The sequence below is a fragment of the Rhinopithecus bieti genome, unplaced genomic scaffold (genome assembly GCF_001698545.2).
Source record: "Rhinopithecus bieti isolate Rb0 unplaced genomic scaffold, ASM169854v2 scaffold_62671, whole genome shotgun sequence".
NCBI classification, from domain to species: Eukaryota; Metazoa; Chordata; class Mammalia; order Primates; family Cercopithecidae; genus Rhinopithecus; species Rhinopithecus bieti.
Window position 1 is genome coordinate 48,679 of NW_016824251.1, and position 12,115 is coordinate 60,793.

General features: G+C 42.0%; 1 protein-coding gene across 1 annotated transcript in view; it reads left to right on the top strand.

The window, feature by feature from the left end:
- Nucleotides 1–5,801: 5,801 nt before the first annotated feature.
- Nucleotides 5,802–12,115, top strand: part of IBTK (inhibitor of Bruton tyrosine kinase) — an 83,523-nt gene continuing 77,209 nt past the window's right edge. The window contains 1 exon segment of the mRNA XM_017862208.1: nucleotides 5,802–6,028. The gene's annotated coding sequence lies outside the window, so the exon portion shown is untranslated.

Below are 12,115 nucleotides of genomic sequence, written 5' to 3' on the forward strand. Positions count from 1 at the left end.
CATCATTAATGCCTCTTTAATAAAAACTCTTCTCAAGGCTGCTTTACTTCCAAATGAAGCTGGACTCATATACCTCAAGGGCCACCAAAAGGCATCAGATTCCATCGTTTAGGGCAATGCTTATGCTGATAAGGTAGCTAAAGAAGCAGCTAGCATTTGTCCCTCACGGCCAGTTTTTCTCCTTCTCATCGGTCACTCCTGCCTACTCTCCCACTGAAACTTCCACCTATCAATCTCTTCCCACACAAGGCAAATGGTTCTTGGACCAAGGAAAATATTTCCTTCCAGCCTCACAGGCCAATTCTATTCTATTGTAATTTCATAACCTCTTCTGTGTAGGTTACAAGCTGCCAGCTCGCCTCTTAGAACCTCTCATTTCCTTTCCATCGTGGAAATCTATTCTTAAGGGAATCAGTTCTCAGTGTTCCATCTGCTATTCTACTACTCCTCAGGGATTGTTCAGGCCCCCTCCCTTCCCTACACATCAAGCTGCAGGATTTGCCCCTGCCCAGGACTGACAAATTGACTTTACTCACATGCCCTGAGTCAGGAAACTAAATACCTCTTGATCTGGGTAGACACTTTCACTGGGTGGGTAGAGGCCTTTCCCACAGGGTCTGAGAAGGCCACCTTTTGTCAGACATAATTCCTCGGTTGGGCCTTCCCACCTCTATACAGTCTGATAACGGACCGGCCTTTATTAGTCAAATCACCCAAGCAGTTTCCCAGGCTCTTGGTATTCAGTGGAACCTTCATACCTCTTACCGTCCTCAATCTTCAGGAAAGGTAGAATGGATTAATGGTCTTTTAAAGACATACCTCACTAAGCTCAGGCTCCAACTTAAAAAGGACTGGACAGTACTTTTACCTCTTGCCCTTCTCAGAATTAGAGCCTGTCCTCAAGATGCTACAGGGTACAGTCCATTTGAACTTTTATATGGATGCACTTTCTTACTCGGCCACAACCTCATCCCAGACACCAGCCCTCCAGGCGACTATCTTCCAGTCCTCCAGCAGGCTAGACAGGAAGTTTGCCAGGCTGCTAATCTTCTCTTACCTACTCCAGATTCCCAGCCATATGAAGACACCCTAGCTGGACGATCAGTTCTTGTTAAGAATCTGACAAATGCTCCTTCTAACAATCCCACAATATCACCCCTTACCCCAAAATCTTTCTTCAGTTGAATCTCTCCCACTGTAGGTTCCCACGCTGCCCCTAATCCCGCTCGAAGCAGCCCTGAGAAACATCGCCCATTATCTCTCCATACCATCCCCAAAATTTTTCACCGCTCCAACACTTCACTATTTTGTTTTGCTTTTTTTATTAATATAAGAAGACAGGAATGTCAGGCCTCTGAGCCCATGCTAAGCCATCATATCCCCTGTGACCTGCACGTATACATCCAGACAGCCTGAAGCAAGTGAAGATCCACAAAAGAAGTGAAAATAGCCTTAACTGATGACATTCCACCATTGTGATTTGTTTCTGCCCCACCCTAACTGATCAACGGTACTTTGTAATCTCCCCCACCCTTAAGAAGACTCTTTGTAATCTCCCCCACCCTTAAAAAGGTTGTGATTCTCCCAACCCTTGAAAATGCACTTTGTGAGATCCACACCCTGCCCCAAAAACATTGCTCCTAACTCCACCGCCTATCCCTAAACCTATAAGAACTAATGATACTCCTACCACGCTTGCTGACTCTCTTTTCGGACTCAGCCTGCTTGCACCCAGGTGAAATAAACAGCCTTGTTGCTCACACAAAGCCTGTTTGGTTTTGTGTGACAACACAGATTTAATTATTATTTAGCTAAGTAGAGAAGGAACAGGAGCAACTCTCAGTAAGATGGGCTGAGAAAGGAAAATGATACATTTTTCAGTCATAGTAAAGGAAAGAGTTTTGGGAGTTCAGTGTTCTGATTATAATAGAATGCTAAGCCTGCTAAGTTTATAAGTTTGATTTATCTCAAAGTTCTGCTTATTTCATGTAGGCTTTGAATTTGCCTTGAATTTCTCCAGTATTTGCCTTGAATTTCAGAGATTTTTTTGGTGGACTATGCTTTTAAACATAAGATTCTAAAGTTATATTCAAATACTGCCACCTTGTGGGTTATTCTTTGTTTCCCCATTCCACCCTTCATTTTGGTGGAAACAGATTCATCCAGGAGTTCATTTCAGGTTATGTCAATTAAGTTGCTAAGAGTTGTACTACAAGCTTCATATCTATAATACATATATTGTATCTATATAATCTCATTTAAACTTCTTAGGAACTTTATGAAAGCAATACTATTAACTCTATTTCAGAGATGAGGAAACTAGGCTTAAAGGGTTTATGTAACTTGTCTGACATCTCACAGCTAGTAAGCACAGCAATAAAATTTCATATCCGGGCAGCTTGCCTCTAGAATCCTTGTCTCCATTAGTAAAACTAACAAATCTAAAAAGAAAACAGTATGATACATTATATGACTAAGTGATAGAAGCAGTATAAAGGGAATAATTGTTAGGAAAGGCCATCTGGAAAGGCTTCATAGATATGTGGGGAGGTGGCCCTCTGTAAGTAAGGATTGGAAAGATAATGATTCTATAGGAAGAATGCAGCTGGGATCATACACCTGAATCCAGAAGAACACAAACACCCTATGTGGCCTATTGTTTTGTCTGCCTCACCCTGCTTTCTTTTGGAGAACTACTCTTCACTCTGCTTTAACCGTGACTCTAATAGAGGCTGTCAGTCATGGTATCCTTGATTCCTCACCTAATCCAAGCTGACGTGAGTCCATCAGTTGCCTAGAACTTTTGTGCTTGAGATAATAGGCTCAGTGCTATCTTCCCTAGTGGCAAACCTGAGGTGAGATATGTGATTTATGTAAGGTGCTTAATTTATGTGCCAGAAAGCTGTAGACAACCAGTGATGTCCTGCAGAAGATGGTGTGGAGTAGAAGTGAATGAGGCCAAACAATAAGGTTCCAGTCATCCCTAGGCCAGATGCATTACTGATCTTCCTCTAATAATCATTCTTGCAGACCGTAATCAGGTTTGAGTTTCTAATCAAATTGTAATATTTTCTCTCCTGCCACCAGTACTGTCATTTCCTACTCCTATACAACTTGAAAGACAGAGAAATACACATAATGATATTAGTACTTTTAATTATAAAGGATAGTACTACCAATTTATTTTGGAAAAATGGTATATGGGGAGTTTACTATAGATGCCATGTGGCTTAGAAACATTTCTGCAGTGCTCCACTCTTGATGCCTGTGCTATTCTTTTTCTACTCCCTCCCCCCATCACTGCAATCTTTTAAAGCCATCTCTGGTTTTTTATTTTTTACTTTAAAAATAAAACTACTTTAGAAACTCTAGTCAATTATTTTCCAAACTTTGATTTTTTAAATCATTCAAGTAATATTTAAATTATTGCAATAAAAATTACAAAAGTCAAAATGATAGAAATTAAGAATCACCCATAATTCCACCACAGAAAAATCAATGTAGATATATTTTGACCTATTCTTTAAAGTGTAAACACAAAATTTAAAAAAAAGTCAAACAAAATGGCTCATTTTCATTTCTTCCTCCCTTAACCACATCTACAAAATATTTTCATTTAATTGTATTTCATTTTAATATTTCCTACTTATTTTAATATTTTGTCTTGCAAATAACCAGTAAGTACTTTTGAAAGCATCTAACTTTCCTGGGAAAAGGGGAGCAATTCTACATCCCTTCGCTTGGAAGGTTATTTCTTTCCTGCTTCATCTACTTATCTCCTCGTTATCTAGTTATCTGAGTTATCTTCTACTCATTCTTTACTTCATGTGTCACATCTCTCGGAAGTCAGATTAAATCTATCACAGTATTCTTTGTAATACTTATAAATGTTGCAATTTATTATGCTTGGGAATATCTGGGTCTACATGTATTTTTGTCCACTGTCGGATCCCCAATGCTTACCACAAATTGCCCAAGACCTGGTAAGTTTTACTTTTATTTATTATTATTTTTTGAGACAGGGTCTCACCCCGGTTGCCTAGGCTTGTGCAGTGGCCTGATCTCGACTCATTGCAGCCTTGATCTCTCAGGGGTCAGGGTATTCTTCCACTTCAGCTTCCTGAGTAGCTGGGATCACAGGCATGCGCCACCATGCCTGGCTAATTTTTTTTTATTTTTAGTAAAGGCGGGGTTTCGCCATGTTGTCCAGGCTGGTCTTGAACTCCTGGGCTCAACTGATCCACCTGCCTCTGCCTCCCAAAGTGCTGGTATTACAGGTGTGACTCACTTTGCCTGGCTGTCATTTTTAAATTAATGAATGCCTGCTTGGAATAATTCAGCCACTAAGGTAATACTTCATTTATTAGCACTATTGATGAAGTATTATTGTGCGCTACTAAGGCCCTCTGCTAAGTGCTATATATTATCATTACATTTTCACAACCCCAAAATAGATTATTTCTCCCATTTTGCAAATGAGGAAACTGAGGCTTCAGAAAAGTGAATTAACTTGCCCAGATACAAGAAAGAAAGAGAAAAGTTATGAACTCAGGTCAATGAGTTTATTTACACTAGCAGCTTTATTTGCCATTATTGGCTTCTTTGTTCATGAACATGAAAGTCATATGTAGCTTCTTTTTTTTTTTTTTAATATCTGGAGATACAACTTAAGATACAACTTATTTTCAAAATCACTCAATTTTACATTACTAACTGGTTTTGTTTTATAGGAAGTAGGGCATTCAGAATAAAGAGCAAAGAAACAATTATGTGCTGGGAAGGGCAGCAGGAGGGATGGGTCGTAGTCTCCCTTTCTCTTTCGCTAAGCAGCTGTGTGGCTTTGGGCTAGTAATCTACCCTTCCGCAAAAAAGGCTTTAAAAGAGAGCAAGCAGAGCTCAGTGGGCATTAAGACATGCGCAACTCCTTTCTTTTAGAGATGAGATGAGGCCAACTCAATGGCTTGTAAAATTCACAACGTGGCAGAGCTGTACAGCCAACTTATGATTCCTAGTGTCGTTTGTTCTGAGTCACACTACCCCTCCTTGAACAATCATTTACTGAGTGCTTACCATATTAGGCATTCAGCAGCAGTATGTTTCCCATTCAGTACCCTAGTATTGATTATTGGCTACTGTCCCTCCTAGTTTTTTCACTCGACCACTTTCTAAATGGCCTTTAGATTCAGAGTTCAAATGGAAAAAGCCTAGTGTAAGCCTGGTGTCAGGCACTGAGTGGCGTGACCTGGGTCGGCAGCTAGTAACACTGTGGTGATCTAAGAGGGCAGTGACGCCTTCTGACCAAAGGAGTGACTGCCAGATAATCCGGGTGTATAGTGATCCAGAGAGGGGTGAGGCTGGGTTTACGGATACTACACCTTTGGCTTTGCAGTAACCCCACTGCTAAGGCCATGGGAGGAAACTCTTTTGTTCAAGACGCCTATGCACTTGGCTTCTGCTGCGTAGTGAGCGGGTGTCCAAGGCATCCGGCCAGGTCTCCTTCTCCACTCGGGTTTAGCCTCCCCTCCGAGTCTCCAGCTGCCTGGAGAGACGTTTCTAACTAGAGATGGCTGGCCTGGAAAGCGACACTCCCATCACCGCTGTTGGCCTAGAGTCCCCCGCTGCGGCCTTTCTCTTTTCCCCGCCCCTGGCCTGAGTCAGCCGCCCCAAGGCCGGCGAGGTCAAGCTCCTTTGGGGCGCCAGCGAAAAGACCATGGCAGAGGTGCTGCCACGCGAAACCTTCTGGGCAGGCACCAGCCAATCATCAAGAGACATACAGGAGCCCCAGCCAACCAGCGCCCGCCTTATTACTGAGTAACCCCCCCCCTCGCTGGGGCCCTTCCTCCACATCACCCTTCCCGATTCTTGTAGTCGCGGCTGTGTTGCAGCCGCCTGCGGAACTGACCCGGGTCTGGGGACCGGCCCTTCTGGCGCGGTTCGGTTTCTCTTACTGCCTTCACTGAGGATGAGTCCCTGTGTGGCTCTGTGTGGACCCTGCGGAATCCACCGGCGCAATTTCATCTAGCGGCTGGTGAGGGAGGGCTTGGCGCTGCCCGACTGTGCGGAGCGGCTTCCCTTCAGTCCGGGGGCAGGGGGAGAGTGTTCGCCTTCCGGAGGGTGCGGGTGGCTGCGGACGGCTGCGCTGGGGGTCTGTAGGGAGAGGACTCTGCGGCCCTGAGGCTGCCGGGCTTCTCGCGAGGCGGCGCGGAGGGGGCCGAGTGGCCAGGGTCCCTACCGCCCCCCTCAGCTAATGAATGGCCTGTCCCGGCGATGCGCTAAGCGCCCGTCCTGCGGGACACGCCCTCCAGCGACATTGCATTCCTAGTCGTGATAGTTGTGTGGTGTCACTTTCCTTCGAGTCTTGGATTTGAAGCCATTCCTAGGGGCGCTCATGTTCTTTATCCCCTTCCTGGAGTCACAAGTTTGAGTCCACTCTGCGGATACCGACTCTATCGGGAAGCAGGTGGTGAACTCTGATAAGTGGACATTGACTGTTACGTAAAAGGAACTGATTCTTTTGGAGGGTGGTGGGGGGTGGTGAGAGAGACAGAGAAGACATGCCTTTTGTTTTTGTAACAGGCAGAGCTGTCTGGCTCAAAGAGTTTTAGTTCAGCTGCGAATTAGGTAACACAGGCCGTCCTTGACTCCTATTTTCCAACGTAGTTCATAAAACTTGGCTGTGTTAGCCAGAGATTCATGTAGCACCTTTTAACTTATGCTCGAAGTAGGCCATTTGAAATTTATCAGAAATACTGAAAGGATGTGACTTTTATGAGTAGTAGTGTTTCAATGCCCATAAAGTGGTGTAAATTCACAGACTTGCCAGCCCCCTCTTGATCATTTCTGTTTTTGTATTTTGAATTCCTTAACTTTTATTTGTTTTAGAAATTGAAGCAAGGTAGATGAGGACGGAACTGATTTCTAAAAATAATTACATTTGGAAATATTTGCAGAAACTTTTAGTCAAACCAGAGTTTACTTCAATAAATTTTTTAGGCCGGGTGCGGTGGTTCATGCCTGTAATCCCAGCTACTCGGGACGCTGAAGCGAGAATTGCTTGAACCCAGGAGGTGGAGGTTGCAGTGAGTGGAGATCGTGCCACTGCACTCCATCCTGGGCGACAGAGTGTGGCTCCGTCCCCCCCCCCCCCCAAAAAAAGAAAAGATGCCTGTAATACCAGCAGTCTGGGAGGCCAAGGCGGGCGGATCACTTGAGGTCAGGAGTTCGAGGCCAACATGGTGAAACCCCGTCTCCACCAGAAATACAAAAAAATTAGCCAGGCATGGTGGTGTGTGCCTGTAATCCCAGCTACTTGGGAGGCTGAGGCAGAATCCCTTGAATCTTAAGCTTCTGAGTCTCCGGCTGCCCTACCAAACTGCTTTTGAATTCAATTATTTTGAATTGAATTCCATGGTACTTTTTTCTACTACATTATACTACTTTCATTAAAAGTTTTCTAACTGCCTTTTGGAAGAACAGTTTGGTGGTGTAGAATAGGTAGGATCAAGAGCACTTTTCTGTTGCTATTATTTTAGGTAGGCTTTTAAAATTTTCACATGAATTTCCTCATCAGAAAATGAAAGTGATCACATTTACAGGGGGCAATGATAAGGCTGAAATAAGGATTATATTTACGTAGAGCACTATGTATAATGTATAAAACAAAATTTCACCTATAATTTTTGTGTTTGTTCTGTTGTTTAGTTTTGTTTTGCTTTACTCACTTCCAAAGTATTGACCCCTTACTCTTCTTTCTAGTTTCCCTATCTGTTATCCAAGCAAGAAACCTGGGAATTACTACCACATCTTGTCTTTGGATTGCCTGCCTTTTTTTTTTTTTTTTTTTTTAATCTCTAAGGAAAGGCACATAAGGCTGTCCAAAATCTGGTCTATCCTTGTGTGTATGTTAGGCCTCACTTCTGTCTTGTGAATTATTTAGAAATTTTGGAATGGACCAAGATGATTCTAGTTCTTTTATATTTACTATCCCTCTGCTTCAAATATGCTCTCACCCACAATTTATCAGGCCATCGCATATGGTACTCTTTTTTTTTTTTTCCCAGAGAGAGTCTCGCTCAGTTGCTCAGGCTGGAGTGCAGTTGCATGATCTTGGTTCTCTGCAGGCTTGACTGACCAATTTTAAGTGATCCTCCCACCTCAGCCTCCAGAGTAGCAGGGATTACAGGGTCGTACCACTACGCCTAATTTTTGTATTTTTTTTGTAGAGACGGGTTTCACCATGTTGCCCAAGCTGATTTCAAAGTACTGGGCTCAAGTAATTTGCCTGCCTCAGCCTCCCAAAGTGTTGGGACTACAGGCATGAGCCACTGTGCCTGGCTGGTACTCATCTTTTAAGTCTTAGTTTATACATAGTTTATATATCTCCTGTAGAAAGTCTTCCCTGGACCCCTCTTCTGCACTCCTCATTCCAGTGTGTCACTTGTTTTATCTTGACCATAGGTTTATAATCATGATATGTTTTAGTTACTTGCCTAAATAAAAGTACTCTCTTGAGAGCTTGTTTGGAGGTTCTAGCAGGGGAGTGCAGCTACTCATATACCCTTGACCGAAGACTGGCCCTCCTCTAACGGGGATGGTCGTCCTTTTGGACCGTATAAAATTACTCTCTTATACCAAACTGTGACCCTTTGATGATAGGAACTGTGTAATAGATCATAAGTTTTGTTCAGTTAGTACATATGTTAAACTAGCTATGCAACCACCTGAGTATTATCCATGAACCTGTATTTTATTTTATCTAAATATTTAGGTCCTAATTATTTTTGTATTCCCAATGCCTTGTGACCTACTGTGGATGTGCCGAAGAAGACAGTGTAGCGTAGCAGAAATAGCATGGACCTCATCATTAAACAGATCTGTATTTGAAGTCTGACTCCCTCTTTTCCTGGTGATATGATGTGGGTAGTTTACTTGACTGGTCTGATGTAAAGCATTCCGTATGTATTAGGTGTTTAAATGCTTATTTCCTTTGCTTTCTTCCCCCTTCAATAAGCAGTTTTTGAATGCGTAGATAAGAAGTACAATAGACGTTGGAAATATGGGCCTGGAATTTAGGACAAATACGTGAGCAAGAGGCAGATTTGGGGATTTATAATCATGTGTATGGTAGAGTTAAAAGCATGAAAAGGATTGAAACTATCAGGGAGAATATGAAGTAGAGGACTGAGGATCATTTGAGAGAGGCCAGTATTTGAAGGCCAGGGAAAGGGATAATGCCCTGGGAAGAAGTGGTTAAGAGAGAGAGAGAGAGACCATGCTTAAATGCTTCTGTGACTTCCTGCCCTTCCAGTATCTCTTTTAGACTCCTTAAGGGAAGGAGGTGTTAAAGACATAAAAGCAGGGAAAGCAAGTAAGATAAAAATTGAAAATATCCAAAAGTGTTTGGTAATTTGGAGGTCATTAGTAACTTTAGCAATAATGGTTTCTTTGGAGAAGCGGTAACTGATAATGAAGCTCAAACATGAATTTTGGAATTAAAATTTATTACCTTTTTGTGACTGAAGAAACAATAGTAATGAAAACTATCATTTGTTGAATGCATATTTAGTGCCAGGTACCACGTTAGGTAGTTTCATTTATCATTATAGTAACCCTGTGAAATCGGTGAATTGTGTCTATTTTCAGGTGAAGCAACAACTTGGAGAGATTATGTAATTTTTTAGTTATATAACTGATAACAGCTGACATTGCTATATTTGAATCTATATATGTAAAACTCTAAGAAATCCTAGCTCTTAATTGTTTCCATGTTTATGTTCATAGTATTCTGTAGTTGCTGCTTTCTCTGTATGATAGTTTGGAATAACTTTTTAACATTCTTGTTTTCCCTTTTAAATGTTTAAATTATATATACTAGTGAATTAGGCAATTCTTTTCTGTTGCATCTTAATTCTTTAATGTAAGGTTTGAGGGATTCACCAATAAGTAGTTCCTTCCAGGTATTATGCATACACTGAAAATACAAAGATGGTGGGATTTTAGAGCTTTAAAAGAGTGAAATTAACTGGATGAACTGTTTTGCCACATGAATAAATAGTACCTACTTATCCAAGGACACATTCTAAAACCCCCAGTGGATAACTGAAACTGCAGAGAGTACTGAACCCTCTATATGCTATGTTTTTACAATTTGATAACCAAGAAAGCTACTCAGTGACTATCGAGTTGGTAGCATGTACAGTATGGCAATACTGGAAAAATGGATGATTCGTGTCTCAGGTGAGGTGGACTTCATCATACTGCTCAGAATGTTATGCAATTTAAATCATAAATTGTTTATTTCCAAAGTTTTCATTTAATATTTTTGGACTGTGGTTGATTGTGGGTAATAGAAATTGTAGAGAGCAAATAGATAATGGGGAACTACTGTATCATGCTTTCCATTTTTAACCTTTTAAACTACTTGAGGATTAGTATCTTTTTTTCCTCTTTGCTACCAAATACTTTTTTGTTTGTTTGTGTTTTTTTTGAGATAGAAGTCTTGCTCTGTCACCCAGGCTGGAGTGCAGTGGTGTGATCTTGGCTCACTGCAAGCTCCGCCTCCTGGGTTCACATCATCCTCCTGCCTCAGCCTCCCCAGTAGCTGGGACTACAGGTGCCCGCCACCATGCAGGGCTAATTTTGTTTTTTTTTTGTATTTTTAGGAGAGATGAGGTTTCACCGTGTTAGCCAGGATGGTCTCGATCTCCTGATCTCGTGATCCACCCACCTCGGCCTCCCAAAGTGCTAGGATTACAGGCGTAAGCCACTGCGCCCGGCTCACTTTCTTTTTTTTTTTTTTTTTTTTTTTTGAGACAGAGGCTTGCTTTGTCCCCAGGCTGGAGTGCAGTGGCAGGATCTTGGCTCACTGCAGTCTCCACCTCCTGGGTTCAAGCGTTTCTCCTGCCTCAGCCTCCCAAGTAGCTGGGATTACAGGCATGCGCCACCATTCCCAGATAATTTTTGTATTTTTGGTAGAGATGAGGTTTCACCATGCTGGCCAGTATTGTCTTGATCTCTTGACCTCATGGTCCGCCCACCCCGGCCTCCCAAAGTGCTGGGATTACAGGCGTAAGCCACCATGTCTGACCTCAAAACACATTTTTATTTGGTTCCGTTTTTTTGTTGTTGTTCAAATCAACATTTTAAGGGGGGGATGATTTTTATGAGTACTATATCAAATTACAGAATGTATAGATTAGTAGACACAGATCTGGAGCTACTAAGTTGATGCAAAAGTAATTGCAGGTTTTGCCATTAAAAATAATTCCCATTACTTTTAGAGGGTTGGTTGTTGTGTTGGTGGTGGTGATATAGTTTTAGGGGGTATAGGTTTGGGATCGGACTTGTAAATGTAATTGCCATTAATTTTTTTTTTTGATACAGAGTTTTGCTCTTGTTGCCCAGGTTGGAGTGCAGTGGTGCGATCTTGGTTCACCACAAACTCTGCCTCCCGGGTTCAAGTGATTCTCCTGCCTCAGCCTCCTGAGTAGCTGGGATTACAGGCATGTGCCGTCACGCCTGGCTAATTTTGTATTTTTAGTAGAGACAGGGTTTCTCCATGTTGGTCAGGCTGGTCTCAAACTCCCGACCTCAGGTGATCTGCCTGCCTCGGCCTCCCAAAGTGCTGGGATTACAAGCGTGAGCCACTGTGCTTGGCCATTGCCATTATTTTTAATAGCAAAACCAGCACTACTTTTCACCAACCTAATAGACAGGATTATAATCATCTAGTTCAATGTTTTCGTTTCCAGGTGGAGAAATCAAAGTAGTTAAGATCAGAAAACTAGTTAGATCTCAGATTTCTGACTCCTGGTGTGGTATGAAGTGGGAGTGGGAAAATACGGATTTAGAATATTTCATACTTCTCTCTAATACATAGAAGCTTTCCTTATACATATAGTAAACTCATGTATGTCCTTCTGAATAGTCTTCTTATAGCCGATTTTCTCTGCTCCCAAAGACTATACATTAAGGAAGATCTAAAAAGACCATATATATCGAGGGAAAATTTTCTCCTTTTGTCTTTAAAATTTTTTATGTAATTTTTAAACTATTGAATTAATCTTCTATGACTTTTGGATTTCAGATCCTACTTAAAAAGGTGTTTTGTACTCTG